Source organism: Phalangium opilio, unplaced genomic scaffold (genome assembly GCF_054372755.1).
Source record: "Phalangium opilio isolate 3A_F unplaced genomic scaffold, DU_Popi_V2 ptg000105l_1, whole genome shotgun sequence".
NCBI classification, from domain to species: domain Eukaryota; kingdom Metazoa; phylum Arthropoda; class Arachnida; order Opiliones; family Phalangiidae; genus Phalangium; species Phalangium opilio.
In genome coordinates, this window is record NW_028324207.1 from 9,883,901 (window position 1) to 9,910,771 (window position 26,871).

At 37.9% G+C, this 26,871-nt stretch overlaps 3 long non-coding RNA genes across 4 annotated transcripts in view; 1 reads left to right on the top strand and 2 right to left on the bottom strand.

Moving 5' to 3' along the window:
* Positions 1-23,899, top strand: part of LOC149629899 (uncharacterized) — a 39,447-nt gene extending 15,548 nt beyond the window's left edge. The window contains exons 2-3 of one of the 2 annotated variants that reach the window (XR_016374391.1): positions 20,402-20,576; positions 21,473-23,899. This is a non-coding gene — a long non-coding RNA (uncharacterized LOC149629899). The remainder of the gene's footprint in view (positions 1-20,401; positions 20,577-21,472) is intronic. The other variant, XR_016374390.1, reaches the window with a different exon arrangement.
* The window catches only part of LOC149629897 (uncharacterized), an 86,205-nt gene that overhangs the window by 18,590 nt on the left and 40,744 nt on the right, over positions 1-26,871 (bottom strand). The window lies entirely within an intron of this gene.
* LOC149629896 (uncharacterized) overlaps positions 1-26,871 on the bottom strand; it is a 67,598-nt gene that overhangs the window by 18,590 nt on the left and 22,137 nt on the right. Inside the window, exons 2-4 of the long non-coding RNA XR_016374385.1 lie at positions 3,916-4,006; positions 3,594-3,716; positions 3,421-3,495 (exon numbers count right to left, since the gene is read on the bottom strand). This is a non-coding gene — a long non-coding RNA (uncharacterized LOC149629896). The remainder of the gene's footprint in view (positions 1-3,420; positions 3,496-3,593; positions 3,717-3,915; positions 4,007-26,871) is intronic.

Consider the following 26,871-nt stretch of genomic DNA (forward strand, 5'->3'; position numbering starts at 1 on the left):
AAACGAGAGGAAAGGAGGGGAAGGGAAGAGAGGGGTTGGAAATAAGCTTAACGCTTGTTTTCTATTAAGACAAGCGGAACCGATAGAACAACCACGCTACAGAACATCGTCTAATATTACCCACAGATGGCGCAACAGTTTCATACACATTCTGTACAAAAAGAGTAAAAACGAAAACTGAACAGCAACGGAGAGAGAGAGAGAGAAGGATAATAAGCAAACGCTTTTAAAGTGAATTAAGGTGAGGGAATTTCTTCAGCAAGTATTTTGAGTACATCAGTCAGGCGACAAAGTGACCACGCACATAAAGATATCAACAAGTTGAGAAACCAAAAATAAACCTCTCCGCGTCGAGACGGGGGCTATCTACCCACTTAAGAGGGTTTTCTTAAATAATTAAATAAAATATAATTGATATTAACTATTTTAATCGGTATACGGACTAAATACCCCCAAGACAAAAGACCCCCGGTCATAATCCCCCCATTTTTAAAAACGTACAAAATCCCCCCTCTCTCAAGACAAAATCCCCCGGTCATTTTCCCCCCATCGTAGTGAAGAGTACAAAATCCCCCCACCCTCTAGACAAAATCCCCCCACCCTCTAGACAAAATCCCCCCACCCTCTAGACAAAATCCCCCACACTCTAGACAAAATCTACCCACCCTCTAGACAAAATCCCCCACGCTCTAGACAAATTCCCCGGTCATAATCCCCCGACAATAAAAAATACAATATCAATATTATCTAAAACACTGGAAGCCTCAGCGATCTGGTGGCGTAGTTAATTAATTAGCTGGCACCTTTTCCAAAATATTTTCCTATTAATTAGCTGGCACCTTTTCCAAAATATTCTCCTATTAAATAGCTGGCACCTTTTCCAAAATATTCTCCTATTAATTAGCTGGCACCTTTCCAAAATACTCTCCTATTAATTAGCTGGCACCTTTTCCAAAATATTCTCCTATTAATTAGCTGGCACCTTTTCCAAAATATTCTCCTATTAATTAGCTGGCACCTTTCCAAAATATTCTCCTATTAATTAGCTGGCACCTTTTCCAAAATATTCTCCTATTAATTAGCTGGCACTTTTTCCAAAATATTCTCCTATTAATTAGCTGGCACCTTTTCCAAAATATTCTCCTATTAATTAGCTGGCACCTTTTCCAAAATATTCTCCTATTAATTAGCTGGCACCTTTTCCAAAATATTCTCCTATTAATTAGCTGGCACCTTTTCCAAAATATTCTCCTATTAATTAGCTGGCACCTTTTCCAAAATATTCTCCTATTAATTAGCTGGCACCTTTTCCAAAATATTCTCCTATTAATTAGCTGGCACCTTTTCCAAAATATTCTCCTATTAATTAGCTGGCACCTTTTCCAAAATATTCTTCTATTAATTAGCTGGCACCTTTTCCAAAATATTCTCCTATAAATTAGCTGGCACCTTTTCCAAAATATTCTCCTATTATTTAGCTGGCACCTTTTCCAAAATATTCTCCTATTAATTAGCTGGCATCTTTTCCAAAATATTCTCCTATTAATTAGCTGGCACCTTTCCAAAATATTCTCCTATTAATTAGCTGGCACCTTTTCCAAAATATTCTCCTATTAATTAGCTGGCACTTTTTCCAAAATATTCTCCTATTAATTAGCTGGCACCTTTTCCAAAATATTCTCCTATTAATTAGCTGGCACCTTTTCCAAAATATTCTCCTATTAATTAGCTGGCACCTTTTCCAAAATATTCTCCTATTAATTAGCTGGCACCTTTTCCAAAATATTCTCCTATTAATTAGCTGGCACCTTTTCCAAAATATTCTTCTATTAATTAGCTGGCACCTTTTCCAAAATATTCTCCTATAAATTAGCTGGCACCTTTTCCAAAATATAATCCTATTATTTAGCTGGCACCTTTTCCAAAATATTCTCCTATTAATTAGCTGGCATCTTTTCCAAAATATTCTCCTATTAATTAGCTGGCACCATTTCCAAAATATTCTCCTATTAATTAGTTGGCACCTTTTCCAAAATATTCTCCTATTAATTAGCAGGCACCTTTTCTAAAATATTCTCCTATTAATTAGCTGCCACCTTTTCCAAAATATATTAGCGACCAACAAAGGTATGCCTTTTCCAAAATGTTATTTTTTACATTTATTGGGGGGAATGTGTCCTGGGGCTGGGGGGAATTTGTCCTAGGGCTGGGGGGAATTTGTCCTAGGGCTGGGGGTATTTTGTCTTCATCATCCATTCGGGGGAAATTGTCCGGGGGATTTTGTCTCCTACCTGAGGGGATTATGTCTTTTTCTTCTCTAATGGGGGGATTATGTCCGGGGGATTATGTCCGGGGGATTATGTCCAGGGGGGATTATGTCCTACATTCATTTTAATCACCAGTATTTTAGCTTAGTTCAAGTTAAGTCGTTTTATGAAACGTTAGTCCTAAAATCAATTTAAACATAGCTATTTTTGACGTTTGAATTCTAGCGTATGCCTCTTTAACAATTATCAAAAATTAGGGGTGTGCGTTGGAGGATCAGGTCACCGCCCCGATACCAGAAATTGCCTTTTCAAAATTGCCCGGGTAGAAAAATGTTTGATCCTTCAACCCTTGTCAAGTTGAAAAGTTCTGGTTGTCGGGTTTTTTCAAGGGTATAGTAAACAAGTAAGGAGCGAGGACTAACAGTAAGAGGGTGGGGATCCGTTCTTCTCCCGGCTTATTTTTTCCCATCAAGACTGGATACATCTTTTAAAAGTCCCTACTTGAGACTATGTGTCAAGTTTGTATTTATTTTACCTAACCTAATCACTCTGTGGTGGTTTTATCCTAGGACTAGCTGTTACCCGCGGCGTCGCTCGCGTAACTTCCATCAAAATGATATAAAGAATGGGTAGTTTTTCTGATGACTAATATTTTGGTCGCACCCTAGGAGCGAATTAAGGCACTCGGCGTTGCCCGTCAGCCCCTAGGGATGCATTTTTTCACGCTGACATTACTCCATATATAAGGGTTTTTAATTTTTTGACCGCCATTTAAAAAGATGGCAACAAATCGAACCCAAAAGACCGCATTCAGCCCGTCTATAGGTTAAAAGAAACCAGTGTACTAAATACTTTTGAAATCGGTTGAAACGCGCGGACTTTGTTGCGTAGAGAAGATTTTTTACATTTCTGGGCGCCATTTATTAAGATGGCGGCGGCGGATTGGGGGGAAATCTTTCCAAGTAGGCGCCTACTACTTACGAGTAACGTTGCTGCAAATTTTCAGCCTTCTATGGCAAGCGGTTTGGGCTGGGTGTTGATTATCAGTCAGGACTTTGATTTATATAGATATAGATATAGATATAGATAGACTAGAGTTATAACATGTTTAGGAGGTGTCTTTATAAGGTGGGCAAATTATAATAGAACTTACATTTTAGACTCAAAATCGCTCATCTTGAGCCTGAGGTGAGATCAGTGTGGATTGATTTAAAGCCTTTCAATCTTTCTGAAAAAAATCCATAGCTCATTCTCCATCACACTGATGTAAAAAATTGGTGGACTGACAAATTTGAAGCCCTCTTTAACGTCTTTGGACACACATACCCAATATCAAACAGACAATGCTGCATGGGGCCCCTTCCATCCCTAACAATTAATACTCCATGACCTACAAACGAAATCTTAAATACACTTTTTCTTCTCGTGTCTTTGCATGATATTTGTGTTCTAATTGCCATCACACACAGTGGTAATAGAAAACACGACAATGGGACGTTCGTTTTACACAAAACACAGCAGCGTAGTTTTATCCATTGTTTGCCCATCAAACGGGACAAAAAATTGGTTGATGAATAAAAAAAGTGTAGAAGTAATTAGAGTTTGCTAGTGAGATGTCGTTATGAACAAAAAAAATATATATACTCACATATAATCATATGGTTCTGCAAAAAATAGGGGTGTATATACCTCATTAATCATCCAAGTTGACGGCCGTAATAGGAACGACACTGTGCCCACTATGGAAAAACGAAAAAGTGTATAACAGTTATACCAGAAGTAGAATAAGGGACTAGAAGTAAAGAGCTCTTGCATTGGTAGTAGATCCTGGCACTAGTGAACAAATTTGAGGATTTTAAGCCACCGCTTCCATCGCGAGTGTCTACACTAGAGAGAGAGAGAGGGATAAAAATTGGTCGAGTTCCAAAAACGGTTTCCTACCCCCGTTCCCCTCAACTTAGCTAAAGCCGGGGGTGTAGACGGACGAAGCGGGTGCTGCTTGAATCTAGTTCGGCCCCCGTCTACCGCCACCCGAGAGCGTCTCACGTTTTGGAGGGAGGGTAAAATTGAGAAACCGCTACTAGAGGGCCAACCGTTGGTGTGTTATCAAGAATATTAATTCACTTTCGCCAAGTGAAGAATTTGGTTAGCTCGATACTTCTAGCTCCTTATTCTACTTCTGGTTATACTACCAAAGGCTTAAAACACAAGTTTTTTTCGCTACCAACCAAGGTTTTATGGAATCATAATAATACATTTTTTTATTTTAATAATATAATGTAGTTGTTTAGCTACGCGTATGCGTGCGTGGATGTGGAATTTTTCCACTAACTAAGCGGGTGTTTTTCTTTTAAAGACCTGAGTAGAACCAGAAGTAAGATAAGTGACTAGAAGTATAAAGGAAACCAAATTCTTCACTTGGTGAAAGTGATTAAATATTCTTGATAAGACACCAACGGTTGACCCTCTGGTAGCGGTTTCTCAATTTTCCCTCCAAAACGTGAGACGCTCTCGGGTGGCGGTAGACGGGGGCCGAACTAGATTCAAGCACCCACTTCGTCCGTGTTCCGCGGCTTTAGGTTGAGGGGAACGGGGGTAGGAAATGTTTTTGGAACTCGACCAATTTTTTTCTCTCTCTCTCTAGTGTAGACACTCGCGATGGAAGCGGCGAATAAAATCCTCAAATTCGTTAACTATTGCCAGGATCTACTACCAATGCTAGAGCTCTTTACTTCTAGTCCCTTATTACCTCTCCGAGTGACGTATGTCACGGAGAGGTTCTAAATTCGACGTGTCTGTCTGTCTGTCTGTCTGTCTGTCTGTCTGTCTGTCTGTCTGTCTGTCTGTCTGTCTGTCTGTCTGTCCGTTGTTATACCCACGTGACCGCGTTCGCAGTTTGCAGATCGGAGCAAACGTGTATTCAATTTCCAGACCGCATTTACAGTCCCGGAAATTGTATTCCACTTACAGGCTATAACTCCATTGTCTGTCTAACAACTGTTCATTTGTCCACCCCACATGGACACCAGTCTGAACTTTCTAGCTTCTAAACACCACCATCTTCTAGTCTTTCGCCCATTCCACATGGACACCAGTCTGTACACCTGGCTTCTAACACCACTATCTTCTGGTCTTTGTTTTTGTCCATCCCACATGGACACCAGTCTGTACACCTGGTTTCTAACACAACCATCTTCTGGTCTTTGTTTTTGTCCATCCCACATGGACACCAGTCTGTACACCTGGCTTCTAACACCACCAACATCCTTAAGGTTAAGACATACGCGGCGATCGGCTAGGGTTACGAGAAACGTCTAGCCTTCCAATGGAGGGGTCTTCCTCCAAGGTTCACGCAATTGCGATGTTCTTATCTACAGCCGCGATTCGAATCCCTTATATACTACCTATTTGAGTAAGTCGAAGCAACCGGCGTATGCTTCATTTCAAACGCCAATATTAGTCAAGTCTCTCTAGAATGTTTAATTGTTCTATATCAAAACGATGTAACGTTCAATAAGGCAAACAACTGACGAAGAAAATATTTAATATTAATTATATTTATTTTAATATTTAAGATAATCTTGTTTCTCATCTCAAAATTAATACGGAAAGAGTTAAAAAGCAGCTTATTTTTTTGTCTGTGTGTGTCCGTCCGTTGTTACACTAGTGCGTCGCGTTAGCAGTTAGCCTTGTGTTGATGTGTTAAGAAATCATACAGAACCTTAATATTCCCTTTTTACATAATATAAAGTGAATATGTGGAAGTATTTTTCGTAATTATGATGCATTTAGTAGTTTTGTAGCTTTAAAGCTCTGTTTCATTTTGATATTCCAAAGATTTTTTTTAATATTGTTATTTGAAATGGCTGTTTATATATTACTTAAGCTATACGACATCTGTATATAGAATAATCCTTGGTTTAGTGACTTCATGAAGAAACCTAAGACCTAGACTCCGGCGGGTAAAACAAGTATTATCCGCAATAGGCTTAGTGAAACAAAGTGTAAATTATTGAGGCCTGAAGTGAAGTAAACTTTTGGCTTTGATTTTCGTGTCTGAAATGAAGAGACATTAACGGTTCAGAGTGAGCCGAAAGTTAAATACACTCTTAAATAATCAGGTAAAGATTTTATAATAGAAGAAAAGATCATGGTGGCAATTAGATTAGTAAAAGGGCTAGTGGTAAACGAGTAGCTACAGACTTTTTATTCTCTTTACGGTGCGCTATGACTATTAGTGCGTCTGGGTATAATTTAGCTTTGGTGTTATTTAACGTTAACATTCGTGTTGGCAAACTAAGAATATTGTTGAGGTGAGACGAGACGATTGTGTTTACACTGAAAACCAGTTGTGAATGTAGCTACCAGAATATAGGGTAAACAGCTGAAGCGTAGACTTCATTTCCTGTTCTTTTCCCCATTGACTGATTTCCATGTGTCCAAGATTTATCCTTATTGGATGTAAAATGTCGTCTACTTTACTGTTTGCTATGTTTGGAATACTACTTCAATATTTCGTAAATTTTTACTTCAAAAAAGTGAAATAACTCCATATCTGGGTAAATAAGTTTGTAGTAGTAGACCTCTTGACTCGGAGAGGTAATATTTTGGTTTTCCCAACTTGTTTTACTTCTGCTACAGCAGCTTTCTTCACTCGAATAGCTAAACCACGGAGTACATTATGACCGAGCTATATTTGTCGGTAGCCCATTAACAATTCCAAATACTCTCTTACTTTTTACCTCTCCGAGTGACGTATGTCACGGAGAGGTTCTAATTTCGACGTGTCTGTGTGTCTGTGTGTCTGTCTGTGTGTCTGTCTGTCCGTTGTTACACCCACGTGACCGCGTTCGCAGTTTGCAAATCGGAGCAAACGTATATTCAATTTCCAGACCGCATTTACAGTCCCGGAAATTGTATTCGACTTACAGGCTATTACTCCATTGCCTGTTTAACAACTCTGTTCATTTGTCCACCCCACATGGACACTAGTCTGAACTTATTGGCTTCTAAACACCACCATCTTCTAGTTTTTCGCCCATTCCACATGGACGGACACCAGTCTGTACTTACTGGCTTCTAAACACCACCACCTTCTCGTCTTTGTCCATTCCACATTGACACCAGTCTGTACTTACTGGCTTCTAAACACCACCATCTTCTATTCTTTGTCCATCCCACATGGACACCAGTCTGTACTTACTGGCTTCTAAACACCACCATCTTCAATTCTTTGTCCATCCCACATGGACACCAGTCTGCACACCTGGCTTCTAACACCACCATCATCCTTAAGGTTAAGACATACGCGGCGATCGGCTAGGGTTACGAGAAACGTCTAGCCTTCCATTGACGGGGTCTTCCGCCAAGGTTCACGCAATTGCGATGTTCTTATCCATAGCTGCGATTCGAAACCCTTATATACTACCTATTTGAGTAAGGCGACGCAACGGGCGTATGCTTCATTTCAAACGCCAATATTAGTCAGGTCTCTCAAGAATGTTTAATTGTTCTTTTTTAAAACGATGTAACGTTCAATAAGGCGAATATCTAACGAAGAAAATATTAAATATTAATTATATTTATTTTAATATTTAAGATAATCTTGTTTCTCAATTCAAAATTAATACGGAAAGAGTTAAAAAGCAGTCTATGTTATTGTCTGTGTGTGTCCGTCCGTTATTACACTAGTGCCGCAGTGCGCTGCGTTAGAAGTTCGTTTTGTTTTGATGTGTAAAGAAATCCTACAGAACCATAATATTCCCTTTATCCTTAATATAAAGTGAATATGATGAAATATTTTTCGTAATTATGATGCATTTAGTGCTTTTGTAGCTTTAAAGCTCTGTTTCATTTTAATATTCCAAAGAGTTTTACTAATATTATTATTTGAAATGGCTGTTTATAAATTACTAAAGCTATACTACATCTGTATATAGAATAATCCTTGGTTTAGTAATTTTATGAAGAAAGCTAAGAACTAGACTCCGGCGGGTATATCTAGTACTATTTGCAATAAGCTTAGTGAAATATAGAGTAAATAATTGAGGCCTGAGGTGATGTAAACTTTGGGTTTTGATTTTCGTGTCTGAAATGAAGAGACATGAACGGTTCAGAGTGAGCCGAAAGTTAAATACACTCTTAAATAATCAGGTTAAGATTTTATAATAGAAGAAAATATCATGTTGGCAATTAGATTAGTAGGGCTTAGCTACAGAGTTTTTATTCTCTTTATGGTGCGCATTGACTATCAGTGCGTCTAGCTACAATTTAGCTTTGGTATTATCATAAGTTAATTATTTAACGTTAACACTCATGTTGGCAAACTAAGAATATTGTTTAGGTGAGACGAGACGATGGTGTTTACACTGCTAACCAGTTGTGAATGTAGCTATCAGAATATAGGGTAAACAGCTGAAGCGTAGACTTCATTTCCTGTTCTTTTTGCCATTAACTGATTTCCATGGGTCCAAGATTTATCCTTATTGGATGTAAAATGTCGTCTGCTTTACTGTATATTCTTTATGCTTGGAATACTGCTTCAATATTTCGAAAATTTTTACTTCAAAAAAGAGAAATAATTCCATATCTAGGTAAATAACTTTGTAGTAGTAGACCTCTTGACTCGGAGAGGTAATATTTTGGTTTTCCCAACTTGTTTTATACTATTTGATATTCAATCGTTGTATCGATAAATATTTATATGGTGGAATTATTTGAGCACTACGAATTTATTAATATAAAGCTAGGTACTATTGTGTATAAACAATTAGATTCGAGAGGGCTAATCACTCAAAACAGACCGACAAGAATTAATGCATTCGTGAATATCAAGAACGAATAAAGGTTTCTAATCCTGAATATTTAAAAGGGTTTAGGTGCATGCGCTGCGTTTTTAAGGTTATAGTTTACCTTGAAAAGGTCAGGTGTCATTTGACCCTACAGTAAAATTATCAAAAGCTTTAGTGCAAATTAAAGCAAGACATCTAGAATGAATACTCATTGGCTTCTAACAACACCATGCACCATCAACTGGTCTTCCGTGCATTAAACATACACCAATCTGCAACATTGGCTTCTACTCCATTATCATCGTTAGGGTTACGGTCAAATCAGATCAGTTCAATGGCAGGTCTTTCACCAAACGTTCAAGCAATTGCGCTTCACCTTTCTTATCATTCACTGGAGACCAATCGCTTCATAATTTACAAAAATCGTGAAAAATGTATACGCTATAAACCAAATTTCATGAATAGTTATGTTTAAAATGACGTTAGGAATAACGTTTCATCAAATTAACGATTTAAATATAATTAAGGTTAATTAATAAATAATACCAATTGTTTTTACTTAATTATTCAAGAAAAAGCTTTCATATTTCTCAGTAAGAAATCTTTTTTGAGGTGTCTGCTAAATCGAATCACTTTTCCGATGGGATTGGCTGAGAGAGGCAGGGGTAAGAAGTTCGCTTTAGCAGACGCCACTTCATTAATGGCGGGTGGCGCAGTAGTCCTTGATTATTTTTAAGGCTAATTAAGTGTACTAATTATTCTGCAATAAGAGATAATTAATTTTTTTATATTTTTTCGTTTTATATTTTGAAAAATGACGTTATTTTAAGATGTAATCAAGAAGCGATATCTAGTTTACTAGGCCTAGATGGCATAATGTTTTGTTACCTGAACTTCTACTTTTTTGACATTTATCGTCAGAGTACACGAGCGCCTCAATAAATCTTTCGGAAATGAAATTAAAAATAACCTATTCCCATTCCATCGAACAGTGAAATCATCCTTGGATTTATTTTTCTTAATTGGTAAAATAATTTGAAAGTAGCATTTATCGTCAGATTGCTACATCATTAAACATTCCATGCACTAGTGTGAAAACACCTAAAGCGATGGAATTTGAAAAAACAAATCCAACGGAAGTGGACATTGTATAGAATGAATAAGCAGTGAGAAATGATTTGCAATTTGATAAGAGTAATTAGCATAATTATATGACATTTACGGCGCAGGCTGATAGACAATTACGCTCAAGGCGTGCGTTATAATTTATAATGTAGGCAAATGAATACTTAATTTTATTTAAACAAGGGCTCTCGAGCTGTGGCACGAAACCCCAAGCTTGACCAGTGAGCTCTTTCGCACGCGGTAATTGAGTTGTAGCACCGGCAACCCGCCAAGTACTAACATTTTTTTTCCTATTTTCAGAACCATACCATGAACGAATTATTCAGGGGGCCTTGATCTGATATTTTAGCGGTATTAAAATGTCAGTATAGGCCTAAATAGATTAGGCTTACATGAAGAATAGCGGACTGTAGGCTACATATTAGTATAAGTTAATAAGAAATGTTCCATAAGTATGACTCTTCCTATGCTTCGTAATGCTACTGAGAGACTTACAGCTCGAGATAACTAGTTCGAGAACGACGGAAGCGAGAATTGCAGACTACACTCGGTGGTGGTTAATTTTGCAGGACTTCCATCTTTCTGTACTAAGTCTTTGACAGCACCGTACCAGGCGTCACTTTTACCCTGAATCTATGACCTCACTCACTCACTTCATGACAAGCTCCAGTTTGTAATTTGTGACAAACTTATGGCAAACATATCTTATGAATTTATGTAGACACCCATTGGCTCAGCTCCACCAGGGGTCGAATCTACAAAAGCTAGTTTTGATTGGCTAGTTGAGTTCGGTGAAATTATCTTCTACTCAAAATATTCCTAGATTGTCGTACTTATTCTTGTTACTTATGTAGAAATAAACAAAGAATCTATGACGTTTCACCTACGTCACTTCATGATAAGCTCTTAGTAACTAGTGTCAAACTAATGGCCAATATATCTTATAAGCTTATGGCCAACATGTCTTATGAACTTATGGCCAACATATCTTATGAACTTATGGCCAACATATCTTATAAGCTTATGGCCAACATGTCTTATGAACTTATGGCCAACATATCTTATGAACTTATGGAATGAACATATCTTATGAACTTATGGAATGAACATATCTTATGAACTTATGGAATGAACATATCTTATGAACTTATGGAATGAACATATCTTATGAACTTATGGCCGACATATCTTATGAACTTATGGAATGAACATATCTTATGAACTTATGGAATGAACATATCTTATGAACTTATGGAATGAACATATCTTATGAACTTATGGCCGACATATCTTATGAACTTATGGAATGAACATATCTTATGAACTTATGGCCGACATATCTTATGAACTTATGGAATGAACATATCTTATGAACTTATGGCCGACATATCTTATGAACTTATGGCCAACATATCTTATGAACTTATGGCCAACATATCTTACGAACTTATGGCCAACATATCTTACGAACTTATGGCCAACATATCTTACGAACTTATGGCCAACATATCTTGTGAACTTATGGCCAACATATCTTGTGAACTTATGACCAACATATCTTGTGAACTTATGACCAACATATCTTATGAACTTATGGCCAACATATCTTATGAACCTATGGCCAACATATCTTACGAACTTATGGCCAGGGTATCTTACGAACTTACGCTGCAACTAGGCCTAGTTCGTGACAGTCCTTCACGTAAGTCGTCCATTGAAATTACGCTTAGCAGGCTTCGGCACAGAGTTCTTCCAGAAACTGTTGTTTTAAACTAGAAGCCCCCCCCCTTTTGGAGTCTATATAGCTTCATTATTCCGATAACTCTACTTCTTCCTTCCCCCCCCCCTCAAAGGCATTCATTCATTTAGGTGTGGTGGATTGGGGGGGGGGGTTATGATCGATTGGGCAAACTGCGAATTGACGTTGAAATTGGTTCCCCCGGACGGACACGCCACCGTCAGGATTATAGATTAATTCCAATATTAAACCCATATACCATATTAAAATTTATATCCCCCCTCCCAATTCCGACACTATATACAGGGTGGAAACCTTCTACAACTTCGACTAGTCTAGTCTTAGCCTTGTTGTTATGAGGGCAAACCTCTACTAGGCGCCAATAGGGAGCAAACAACTGGCTAGGGGGAAGAGATAGTCTGACGTCACGCAGTACACCCCTCTCTGGTTGGCATTTTTGGGCGTAGAATACTGTTTCCAACCGTTAGGGGGGATGAAATTCCAGTAAGAGATAGAAGGGTGTGACATTTCACGGTCAGAACTGTTAGCTCCCTATAAAGAGAAAAAGACTTGGTAAAATTCGAAGCTTGTCATACCATGGACTCTGGGTCTCTGAAGGGACTGGTAAACAGGATAGATTTTTCTCTATAGCACGTTTGCTTTGTTAAAAAAAATCCGGGTGCAACCAAGGTTGTTAAAACATTTTTCAATTGGTTTATGAAGAATGACAAAATACCTAATGGCCTTGAGTGTTCCCAAATTCACAGCCCCATCCTTTCCCCCGATGCTATGCCAGAGAGGACTAGGTTTGTACAGTGGAAGGTTGGGGTTTTCCGGTCCCTTTGGAGATCCAGCGTTCATGTTGTCATTCTGTGGTTTACGGTTTTCAGTCGACACCGCGCATGGACGTTCAGTACGCGTAACAAAGAGATCGGTTATGTTAAAGAAGGTATGATCCCAGACCATCAGACCACCTAAGCATGGACAGGCAACTGAATAGGAAGCCAGGATTGCTTAGAGCAACGCCTGACACTAGCGTTGTGGCTACGGATGTAGCAAGTTCATCGCCAAATCATAGTAAAATTCGGCGATAAATTGCAGGTAGTAGACGCGTGCGACGTATTACAATTTGTTAATGCGAGTTTAACACGACTTTGCATGTCCATGGTTAGGTAATCTGAGTTGTGATCAACTTTCCACGCTGAACAACTTCATCGACTTTTTCTACTCTTTCCTAAAGCTTGCTACACATTAGCGAGTTTAGATGTGTTGTTTTGCGAACGAGTTTGAAATATTGCGCGTTACGACTGTAGCGACATCTGGCCCTACCATATCTATACCCTAGGCAACAGTGTTCAAAACTCGTTACAGTAAGCTTTAGTTATTTGTCCGCCAGCAAGTACAACCGAAAGTTGTTTATGATGGTGTAGGTGTGGTTAGGTTAGGTGTGGTTAGGTTAAGTTAGGTTAGGTTTGGTTTGGTTAGTTTAGGTTAGGTTTGGTTTGGTTAGGTTTGGTTAGGTTAGGTTAGGTTAGGTTTGGTTAGGTTAGGTTAGGTTAGGTTTGGTTTGGTTTGGCTTGGCTTGGTTATTTGAACCCAAGTAGAATTAGGGCCAGTTTAGGTATTGTAATTCCAAACCGAATATTATTAGGTCAGGTCAGGTAAGGTTAGGTTTACGTATGATGATCTTGTGTACTTAATAGGCAATGTAAACTGTAGGGTTAAGAACGGTTCAAAACTCAGGGCAATAACTGCAATGTCCCAAAACCGCAGAAGCTATTTCTAAAACAGCAGTTCTGAAAAAAAAAAACACCGATGTTTTTATGGACTCGCGGTTTCTTCCATTTATTTAATTTCTCTACTAGTTCCTACGAAAGTTTCCACCCTGTACAGAGCAGGTTCACGAACTCTGCAAGGTTTTCCTTCGGAATAATATCAAATTCCAAGGTAACTTTGAGTATGGCATAATTAGAAATAAGTATTTTCTTACACGCATCGACATTAAAAGAAAGAAAAATAAAATACATTGTATTTTCCGTTATTTGTATTCACACGAAACGGCGTGAATTCGCGGCAAACTTCGAATAGAGAGAATCATGAATAAATATTTCGATTTGATTTGAACAATCGTAGGAAATCCGATCCGATCATCGAATTGTTTCGACCATTGTTTTCATTGAAACAAGGTCGTGTCCTTCAGTAAGAATGACCATGCACCAAGACGTGGAGGAAAATTATTGAAGCGGAGCTTTTCTCTACATCCATTAGCTCAAATCTGACGCCATCCCAATGTTAATGTCACATGTAGTTCCAATTTGAAATGTTTATTATTATATCTTAAGTTCATGAGATATGTTCTATGAGTCTGTCACTGGTTACAAACTGAAGCTCATCATGAAGTCAGTGAGGTAGGTCATAGATTCAGGGTAAAGCGAGCAAGGGAGGCCTGGTGAGGCGCTGCTGTCAAAGGCTTAGTAATGCAGACTAAATAGGACCTAGATGGAAGTCCTGCATGCAAAATTAACCTCCACCGAGTGTAGGACTTCAATTCTCACTTGTCGGTCTCGAACTAGCTCTCTTTAATTCATTCTCTAGCATTACGAAAGGTCATACTTATGGGACATTCTAATAAACTTATGTTACATGTTTACAATTCAATAAGAATATGAAAATTTAAGTCCGAACATTTTTTCTAATTCGTTAGGCAAAACATTATTATTTTTTATTGATGACTTGATGTGTTTAAGTGTCTCTTTAATACTTAGTAGAGGCGATTAAAAATCCCCGCCTTGAACATAAACGGATTTTATACCCAAATTAAAATTAAACTACCGCAATAGAGGGATAAGGTGTTTTTATAATGTATGGGATGCATATTCGCAGAAGCTGAAAATGAATTGCAAGGCTATCGGTTATAGCTCCGGGGCGAGATATATTTTGATATCTTGATTATTATTGCCAGAAGATAGATGAAATATTACGATGCGTGCGCCGCGTTATGTCGCCTACAGCCAATCCAGCCTTTACACCGAGGGGCACACCACAAACACCTCGACAAAGATTTTTTACAGCGGCTTCAAATACATTCTCCAGAAAATACACCTTAAATATAATGAAGAAACTGAAAGACAACGTTAATTCTAACGGGGCTACTGCTTTCTTAGAAAATACCAAGAAGTGATATCTAGTTTACTAGGGAGAAGGTATAAATTCGCCTCCACATTTATAATCTAGCTCTTTATCTCCAGCAGTCCAAACAAACGTAGCCTGTCCGGACGAAGTTAATCCCCCTTCTGCCTCTAAATGACAACCAGCTGCAGCATCTCATTGGTTCTTGAAAACTCCTCACGTCAGTGTGGCGACGCCAATGAGTACGAAAATTACTGTTGTATTTTCCGACTGAGGAGAGTGTAGCTAGCGAAATAGCCCGGCCTCCTTTTACGTCCCCCCTAGTATTTTGAAAGGGGGACTGGAACTATGGCGCGCGCCAATACTTAGGCATCTTAAACATTCTCCCTAGTAAACTAGATATCGCCTCTTGATAAGACTTCATACTGACTTTAATTTAACAACACTTCAATCTTATGTCATTGAAGTGAACATTTTCGACCCAAAATCGTCCAAAGAACACTCACTTAATTTCTGTCAGAAACACCCTGTATTTGTTTCAGAAAGCTGTTTGTTGGTTTTCTTTAATTTCATAATTTCATTGACAAAATTGCACGCTTCATATTAGTAACACTAGGGTAATTATCATTAGAAGTGGTTTGGTTGATTTATTTTGTAATGACGTCAGCAACAAAAAATTTTGAAAAGGAAAGTTGATATTTAGACGATTTATATATCTGCTCCTCGTGCTGTTAAAGCCGATCTAGACCAAAGTCAGTTTTAAATGAAAATATTTGATGCTTTGATTTATCGCCGCTAATTTGAATAGAGAAGTTCACATTTTGCTAAAATGGGGTTTAAGACTTCATTGGGACTTTAAATAATGTATAGCGTTTCAAAAGGGCGGAGGGTATTTCGTCTGCTTGTTATAAGGGTTAAGCTATGTGGATACAAAGACTTTAATTAAATGTAGAACTTCAAAGTTACCAGTCCAGCATAGTGATTTTGTTTGAAGGCATATCTGACGTCTTTGTATGATCAACATAGCGGATGTTTATCTGTCTTAAGAAAACCTTGGAGGAACCAGCTTGACTGGAGGCGAAAAGCCTATACCCATTACAGAGAGGTCTTGCACCCATGATTGGCAGTTCAAAACACCCAGCATACTTCGCGTTAGCGTGGGCCGACTCCTCAGGTGGCATCTAGTGGACAAAATAGCCAGGTTTTTTTATTGTTCATACATACAATGTGGCTAAAAACTGGGGTACGCGAAAGATGGCGCTGCAATCTTAGGCCCAAATAAACTAAAGCATAGTGGGTGACTTATGCTGCTGCCTAGCATGTCACACCATCTTTTCACCTCCAGTCAAACTGGTTCCCCCAAGAGAAAATAAGGTGGGCAAAGACCAGACTGTATTTTAAACCCGACTTTTGAACACCTGATTTGACGAGTGGTTCGCTCCTCGTACCTTTAGACAAACTGTTATAGAAGACGCTGAATTATCAGCCAGGAGTAGCAGCCGAGGAGCCGGGGTTCAGCCCACTATCAAAGACGAACCCACGTTATAATTACTCTCTATAGACGCCGGCATCGAGCTAGGCGAACAAATTTGGCCTTAGTCTTAACAGAGGAATCCCGAGCCTTCTCTTAGAGTCTTATGGCAAAGGGATGGTAGCTTATCAATCTTTCATTTAATTTTTAATGGAAGACAAAAAGAGAAAGAGAGTCTATCAGCGCCACCTACCCATAGCGGCCGGCGACTTTGAGAACTACTGTAATGGGCAAGCCAACCACTCCAGATGTCGCAGTGACATCACTGACGGGCACTCTCGGCTGGGGTCTGACCAAAAATTAGCCCGCTTTATTTTATCTAAAGCAGCACGCCAAGGCTTAGCGAATAGCGCTACTTTAAAAGCTCCAAAAACGCCATAAAATAGTTTTTACCTTTAGGTAAGTGTTGGATATCGTCGAAAAAGAAGTTTGAAGCCCGAATTAGTCCTATTTCATAATTTAATTCAAACAATGACGCTGAAATTAACTTCAACAAGTTTTAATCGGGCTAATTTTTGGTCAGACCCCGGGCCGAGGGTGCCGGTCAGTGACATCACCAGATTTTAGCGACATCTGGTTGGCTTGCCGATTACAGTAGTTCTCAAAGTCGCCGCTATGGGTAGGTGGCGCTGATCAGGAATAAGGCTAATTAAAAGCAAAGTCAGACAGGAGGCTAGCCGACTCGCACTGCCTCTAGCGGCGCTTTTTATCGCGAGGGAAATAACACAAGAATTGAATTAGTCTATTTTCACATTTTGATTAAATTACTATTTATCTAGTTTGAACCAGGAGCTATCGCTTTAGATTTGCTTACTTTAATTTTCACAATGTTAGGCGTTATAGAATTGTTAAATCTTTAGGCATGCAGTATCCCTTTGGGGGCGATCCACCTTGACCGTATTCGGTTCTGTCGTTAAATGAAATGTGTTGTTCTAGCACCGCCTTTATTGTTTCTCACGACACGGCATTATCAAAATGAAAATGGTTGTTTTTATAATTCGGGAACCCTTAATTATTTAACCGGAGGCGATACTTACACGCTCAATGCTGCAAAACGGTGATTAATATTATTATTTAAAACCTCTTACCTTAAAACTAGAATTAAAACTTAACAAAACCCTCGGGATATTACCATAAAATGTTTTCGAGACAAAACCAAATTCAAATCCTCCGAAACTACAAGTTTTTTATTTAATTTCCTCGCTTACATTCTGTTAATTGCCCACAAAACGCAATTAGGCTAATTTCGCGATGCTCATTAAGAAAACATCGCAGCCTAAAGTTATATATTTCTAATTCGAGGTGACCTCCACTGACCTCGACGACCTAAATTATTTCCTGACCTTTCCTTTATGTTAGCTAGTACTTTCATACGGCCGAAAAATTAAACTTGCCAAGCGCCTAAATGTCTGAATTAGTTTTTGAAAGTAGTTATAAAAAAATCTAAGAAATTATTTTAAGTTTCTTTAATTGATAATTTTACTATATCCATAATTTGCTTCATGAATGGAAATTCTTTTTTTTAACGGTCACAGATAAGGATTTTATATGATATTTTCAGATGTAACAGGATTTTATGTTATTTTCAGATATAACACGACTTTATGTTATTGTCAGATATAACAGGATTTTACATGATATTTTCAGATATAACAAGGATTTTATATGATATTGTCAGATATAACAGGATTTTATATGATATTTTCAGATATAACAGGATTTTATATGATATTTTTTCAGATATAACAGGATTTTACATGCTATTTTCTTATATAACAAGGATTTTATATGCTATTTTCAGATATAACAGGATTTCATATCATATTTTCAGATATGACAGGATTTTATATGCTATTTTCAGATATAACAGGATTTCATGTCATATTTTTAGATATAACAGGATTTTACATGCTATTTTCTGATATAACAAGGATTTTATATGCTATTTACAGATATAACAGGATTTCATATCATATTTTCAGATACACAGGATTTCATATCATATTTTCAGATACACAGGATTTCATATCATATTTTCAGATATAACAGGATTTCATATCATATTTTCAGATACACAGGATTTCATATCATATTTTCAGATATAACAGGATTTTATATGCTATTTTCAGATATAACAGGATTTTATATGCTATTTTCAGATATAACAGGATTTTACAGAATGGTTTTTCTCCCGAAATAATATGTTATGGTATTTTTTTAGCAAAGTGTATTATTGTTAACTGAGTAGGATTATGCGGGTCTGTTTCAGAATTAAAGAGGGCTGGCTATGGTGTAAAATTACGTTAATTTTCAAAAACTGTGACATATCGAGTAGCCAAACATTTCGAATACAAGCAATTCAATGTGTGCTACTCCCAAACGCCAAAAATACCAAGATCAACGTAAATCTTTAGATTAACGTGCATATAGACAATTCCATTAAGTAATTACATGCAGAGAAACCAACACACAGGGAGGAGACCCGCCATCTAAGGTTATCTTCATATCGCCAAGAGGCAACACCAGATGGAGCCCAAGTTCACCGCACGCAGGTGGCTAGCCTCTAATGGTGGTTTTTGGCAAGATGGCCTCCTCGACACTGTGTGTTGGCTTCTTTCTATGCAATTAAGACTATAATCTTTTAAGCCTCGTGAAAGGCTTCCCAAATCACACGTCAATAATGCGAGCATCGTCAGTTTGAAGAAAGGTAAATCTAGGCTAGGTAAAGAGCGTGAAAAATCACGTTTCACATGAATTCCATCATAAACCTTTTGTGTATAGATAGATGGTACGGAGTGTTCCATGCGAGGGGTTGGTCACTTGAATAATCAGGTGTACAAAACCGCAGAATCCGATTACTTGATTTCTAGAATTCTTTGAAAATAATCAGTAATCAAAATCATTAATTGTTGTGGGTAATCAAAGATAATCAGAAATCTCCGATAATCACTGGAAATCACGTGAAATCTTGAGAAAATCAGACATAATCACTTGATCTTTCGCAATCACCTCGGTAATCACGCCTTTCGTGAAATAGTCACGCATAATCAATCGATGAATTCGAAAATTCAAAATGAAAATCGTGATCAGTTGAAATAGAAATAATCACTGCATTCATCGAAATTCACGAAGAATCCAGTGGTAATCACGGCATTCACTAAAAAATCACCGGAATTCATTGGAATTCCAACAGGAATCACGAGTAATCCGCGGCAATAACGGGAAATCAGTGTAAAGATTATGGAAATCAGTGTATAGATTATGGAAATCAGTGTAAAGATTTTGGAAATCAGAGTAAAGATTTTGGAAATCAGAGTAAAGATTTTGGAAATCAGAGTAAAGATTTTGGAAATCAGAGTAAAGATTTTGGAAATCAGAGTAAAGATTTTGGAAATCAGAGTAAAGATTTTGGAAATCAGAGTAAAGATTTTGGAAATCAGAGTAAAGATTTTGGAAATCAGCGAAAAGATTTTGGAAATCAGCGAAAAGATTTTGGAAATCACCGAAAAGAATCGTAATCACAGATATCAAGGAATTCATTCAGTAATCATCGGAATTCCCATAAAAATTCAGAAATCAGTAATCAAGTGTACAAAATTTTGGCGAATGACTAGCCCCTCGGTTCCAAGCAGATTCTATCAACAAAGAATCGAGTCAAGAAACCAAAAATGGACTTTGAAAACTATTTGCACGTGCAAACGTTTATAAAACGACGGACGACCAAGCCATAATAAAAAGAATGCGCTTACAATTCTATATTCTAAAGTCAAAGTAAATCTTTGCAAACTTTTTCCCATGATTCTCCTTTGGAATTTTGCAGGTGCGTTCGCTTTTCCGTCTTGGACACCCTGAAGAAGTCCGGACCGTCAACAAACCACGCCTATCAGATGCAAACAACGCTAAAGTGAGTTTTGCGGCTTCTCTGACCATCCCCGTGAAAGGATGGTGTAGGTACAGGTCATGAATTTATTGTACCGAATTCATGAATATTGACGGTCAGTAGCATCTTCATTCTCACAAATATTTGTTCAATATGAATTTAGAAATTTGGTACGTGTTCATAGGACCAGAATACTAATGATTTTAAATGTTATAATTAAACTAATTTCGGTTTTTTATTAGAAATTAAAAAAATGGTATGCAATAAAAAAGACGGACTAAGCCAATTGGCGTTACCTAGGTGTTTGTTTTAAGGGACTATGTGTAGAAACAAACAAACTAAACAGTGTTTAGCCCCGCCCACCATTGCAGTTTTTCCCAACTTTCATTTTCAATAATAATGATTAGGGCATAAGTTCATAAGATATGTTCATTCCATAAGTTTCTCACTGGTAACTTAGAAACTGGAGCTTGTAATTTTGAAGTGAGTGAGTGAGGTAGGTCATAGATTCAGGGAGGTAAAGCGAGGGAGGCCTGGTGCGTAAGGCGCTGCTGTCAAAGGCCTAATTAGAAATGCAGACTAAATAGGACCTAGATGGACTTGGTCCTGCATGCAAAATTAACCACCCACCGAGTGTAGTTATCTCGAGCTGTAAGTCTCTCAGTAGCATTACGAAGTATAGGTAGTGTCGTCATACTTATGGAAGGAACATATCACTTATAAACTTATGTTAGGGGTTATTTATAAAGCTAATAGGCTTAATGGGTTAGGGGTTCGACTTCGCCCCAAGAACTGAAACTTGATTTCCCTGGTGTTGGTGTTACTAATTAATTTTGGTTAATCAAATAAATGAATAAAGATCAAGTCAAACGATTTCCTAAAATACTTCAATTTCGCCTTATAGAAAGTCAAGTCCTTCAACAACATTCATGAAGAATTGTTTTTATTCACGATGGATTTCTTGGTTCGCAGAGTAAAGAAAGGTTCTTGCCTTTGTGGTTCATTTTTCAGGTGTTTGACTTCGGGGTATCAATGGCCAAGGTAGATTTTTCTTTCTCAAGGATGGGGTCATGCCCGGGCCATGTAGGACAGAGGTGAGAAGCCACTTTCGTGACCTTTGTGTAGAAAGGCGTCAGAATGTGGAGGACAATTTAGGATTGGAATTAGCTACGAGGCAAGAGAGAGGTTTAAGGGTTGGCTGTAAGCTTTCTTTACACAGCTGCATGCATTGGAGAGTTTCTTTGTAAACAAGGTAATGAAAAATGTAGGTATTAACAACTGTCAAAATAGAACAGGGTTTTAGAGTTTAAACTCTGTTTCTCAAACTTGGGTAGCTAAGTGTACCGATGTTCGGAGAAGTTCTACAGATCGGGGGGTTTGATATTTGCACGAAATTAAATCAGTTTCATGGCCAAATTTGGAAGAAATAGCAAAATCTGAAAATTAATGACAGTATCTTCGAATTAATAAAAAAAAATCACTTAATCTTTGAAGAAATAACATGATTTTTGAAGAAAACACTAAAATTTTGATGAAAACACTCACTTTTGATGAAAACACTATAATTTTGATGAAAATACTGAATTTTTGATGAAAACACTCGAATTTTGATGATAACACTCGGCATTTTGATGATAACACTCGATATTTGATGAAAACACTCGATTTTTGATGAAAAAACTGATTTTTCATGCAAAAACTGATTTTTGATGAAAGCACTAAATTTTTGATGAAAAATCTGACTTTTGATGTAAACACTCGATATTTGATGAAAAATTCGGAATTTTTGATGAAAATACCGAATTTTTGAAGAAAATATTGAATTTTTGAAGAAAATATTGAATTTTTGATGAAAATACCGAATTTTTGAAGAAAATATTGAATTTTTGATGAAAATACTGAATTTTTGATGAAAATACTGAATTTTTGATGAAAAAACTCACACAAAATCACAAAAACCATTTCAGTAGACATTAAGTGCTTTTCAAACTAGACCTAACAAACTACAGTGTTCATTTCTAACATGCTGATTTAACTTTATACATAAGTTTAAATATTTTCAAATTAGACCGAACTATGGTTGTACATACATGAGGACTAGACTCGCGCTAAACCAAATTGAAACTTTTGAAAATCATATGAAGTTATGTAGAAATCAGACAATTAATTTCAAACATGATATCAGTCTATAATTTTAGTTTAAATTCACTAAAGCTGACTCGGATGAATTGAATACACAGTAGCAATAAAAGTAGTACAGGCATATTTCCCACATAAAATAATTATTCCATCTTCTAAAGATTAAAATGATTCAAACCTTTCTTACAAAATAATTTCTATTCAAGTTAAAAAAAACTAAAAGTTTAAAATTTCATAACACAACAAACAAATCATGTTCCACGTTTGAAATAAACCACACACGAACATAGAACGAATACACAATATAAAGATAAAGAAACTCGCATCTAAAAATAACACTTATCAAAGTGTTAGCATCTTCCAGCCTGGAGAGAATAACCAGGATATAAGTGTATCATAACAACACTCGAAATTTCATCTTCAGAGTGTCCATACATCGAGACTCAAGAGTGTTCACATCACATCACATTCAACTCCAAGAGATTTGATACGAAACCCACAACAAAAGAATTTGGGAAGAAATTACTCGCATCACCGGTATCATGGCAAGGCCCAGGAAATGTATAAAATCAACCTCTAATACCAGAAGTCCATCAGTTGAAGTTATTAGCAATAACCCAAGCAACTAATCTTTTGAATTTTTATAACGGCTCAGATTACGTTCTCATGTTTTGAGGTGATATAGGATAACCTGATTGGCTCGATTTTTGCCATGCGCAGAACCTGTTTCACCCCAAGAGTCAGTCAGACTCTGTCGAGACTTGTCCAATCAGAAAAAAATTTATTTATTTATTTTCGTCCCTCAACGACAGATGGTGCTACAGGCAACCTTGTTGGTCACGTGATCCTATCCCTTTGATGGGGACAAGACCCAGCCAACTTGTTTATTTATTTATTTATTTGTTGGTTAGGTCTGTTGGCGAGCTGACTGTGTAACGCCTCAGGTTGGGTGGGACGCAACAAAATGGGGTAGGAATAGTCGGACTCAATTGTAATTGGTCCTGAAGTATTCTGTGAAATAGCAGCACACTTCCTCTGGTTCAAAACCAGTTTATTAATTGCTTGGACTAGTTTTTAAATTCAAGAAGTGAACGGGTTACTAGTCCTCGGGACCACTTTATTAATTGAAAATCTATAGGAAAACAAAGCCGGGGACCACTCCGGAGACCAGTTTATTATTTCGGACACTTAGGGGTTACTGGTCCCAAGTACTAGTTTAAAAAATATCCTTATTTCCCTGACTCTCCCCAAGGGCTACAGAAGAACCAATTATAATTGAGTCCGAGTGTTCCTCCCCCATTTTTTGCGTCCCACCCAACCTAAGCCGTTCCACAGTTAGCGCGCCTATTTCTCGCAGGTTAAAAAATCAAGTGTGTTTTCCGCTGCTACCTGTACAAGTTATTTAGCTAGAAATGCACCCTTTCCAATAGGCCTAGTCGGGGTTAAGTAGTCTTATGTTTGATCACCTTGTTGAAGACCTCAGATATGACTTCAAACAAAAGGACTTTAGACTTATAAGGTCTTTAATTGGTTCAACAAACCGGTTGTTCCGTTTTAACCCAATATCAAGCAGACGATACTGACCCCCCCCCCTTAACTTTTTGAAAAGGGTATATTATCCCATCCGTACTCGTCTGTATTTTTATACAGATCAGTAAATGCTATAGCGAAACTTGGGTCGAGAACAAAAAAGATTGAACTTATCTAGATCCAGATCTACAAATTAACACCCAAAATGCTTCAGAGCACCTCAGCTTTGTCTTCATTGAAGAAAATGCGTACTTCACTTCAACTTATGGACTTTTGGTGTCACTATTATAAGGGGACCAAGGGAGTCAAGGTACTCTCCTGGAGGACAATCGTGACACGCACACACTCACAATAAAAAACCGGACATTCTTAGCCCGAAATGTAAACCTGATAATAATTCTTCCACTTTCAACACATTGGGTACAACGCCGCTACGTCCGCGATATCTCTCGGACCCATTTTCATCGATATCATTCAAAGGGAATTTTGCACCGCACATTCAAAAACCCCAACCCTCTTATCATCCTCGAGAGCTGCTTTAGTTATAGCATAAGTTTAATAATACTTCTGTAAGTTGATAAATCTTTCCATGAAAATCGAAGCCCAGATGGCTGGACCAACTTCTTGAGGCAGCACGATTCGCCTAGCCTCCCAAATGTAGTGAATCGAGCTCCATCTGGCGATTCCTCATGGCGTAAGGAAACTATCCTAATATGGCGGCCCCTCTCTTGTGCGTTGGTTTTAATGTAGTGGTCTACTTGGATTTGTAACCAGTCTCAATGACCAAATGTGTTAAAAAGTTGAAACATCTTTAAAGACCTTTAATATGGTTTCAAATTGTTTTACAAGAAACTAACATGATAAGTGTGCGAAATAGTATAGCGTTCCTTAGAGGTAAGATCTTGCAAGTATGGGGAGGGAAAATCACATGTGTTTTCCTCAAATAACTCAAACGGAATGACCCCTAACTAAACTTAACCCTAACAAAACCTAACCTAACCAAAACTAACACACCTTCCATAGGTACTTCATTAAGAAAATTTGTTTCCCATAGTCTTATCCACAAAACTCTTTAGCTGACATTTAACCCGCATTCCGTATACTATGCAATACACTGTCGTCTGCTAAATCTGACGAATAGGAACCTAAAATCTCAACAAGGCTGACACAGTTTCTTAGCAACTTATGATAAAATTATTTACACGGTCTAACAGCAACTCCCGCTTTAACCGTTACACACGGGATGAAGAACTGCCCATACCCTCTCAGTATTGATGGCGATCGATGCGGAGCGCATTGAGCTTGAATTCTCGCGCCCGATTTTCGAGGTGTTTGTAGTTGTACACTACATTGAGCTCACACATCTGCGCTCCTTTACAAAACGTATCTTTGCATGGCGATGGGATGATAATAATCAGGCCCTCGGACACAATACCTACCCTGAATTGATAATACCATAATACCAAAGTCAAAGCTCCCGCCAAAGAAACGTACAACAACACCTTTTCAAATATATACCCTACGTTTTCGCGTTAAGCCTTCACAGGAGGGCAAGTCTCGTTCCATATTATGCGGGGAGAAGAAATGTATAAAACTCAAATGAAATCTGAGAGGCGTAAATTAATGTTCGTGTTCGCATTACAGCGTGGATTAGACTCTTTTTGAATTGACCAAGACCGGGGATAGATTTAATTTTAGAAGTAGGAATGGAGAACGGAACGGTTAGTATTTACTTCAGTCCTACTCATAGAGCCCCTCCCTCCAATAAACACGTAACGAAAATAGTTTAAATTATCTTATTGGGTAGCTCGCTTAAACAGCTACGTTTTGATGACGTTGCTGATGACGGGGACGGAGGTTAAAAATAGTGACGTAATTCCGGTTTTTACCTCTGTCGCTATGACCCCCCTCCCGCCTCTTCTTCTTTCATACCCCCCCCCCCTCCGTCTCGTGGAAGGGGGTCCGGGACTTTGACGCGCGCCCAGATTACTAGATCTGTTCTCCATTCCTACTTCTAAAATTTAATCTATCCCTGCCAAGACTTAAGAAGCATCGATAAGAATAAGGTTAATCACTTGACTGAAGGAACAGATATTTACAAAAAAAATTATTAAAATTTACATTCTTAAAAAAATAATTGCGAGGGTAAAATAGAGTCTGGTGTTTGAACACTTCTGGTTTTCTTAAGGAACAGTCCAGGGAACATATCTAATTATACCTTAAAATAACGGCCATTAAATATAAAAGGAATTAAATATTTAAAAAAAATATACTATCTCTTATTACAAAATAATTAGCATTTAAGTAGTCTTAAAAATAATCAAGGACTACTGCGCCACCCACCATTCATTCAGTGGCGTCTGCTAAACCGAACCAGGGGAACCTCGTACGAGCGTGATCGAGTGGACTATGCCCTACCTTACCCTTACCTCTCTCAGCTTCTAAGATTTCAATTAATTCCTTTAGGGTAAGGGGCTCGATTTAGCAGACGACACTGAACTAATGGCGGATGGCGCAGAGGTAAAGAGGAATTACGTATTTTTCGCCTTCCCAGTTAGCAACGTCATCAAAACGTAGCTGTTTAAGTGAGCAATATGATAATTTAAACTTTTCGTTACGTGTAGGAGGGAGGGAGGGGGTCTATACTGGGTGGTCTATGAGTCGGAATAACTGAAGTAAATACTAACCGTTCCGTTCTCCATTCCTACTTCGAAAATTAAATCTATCCCTGCTCAAATCCA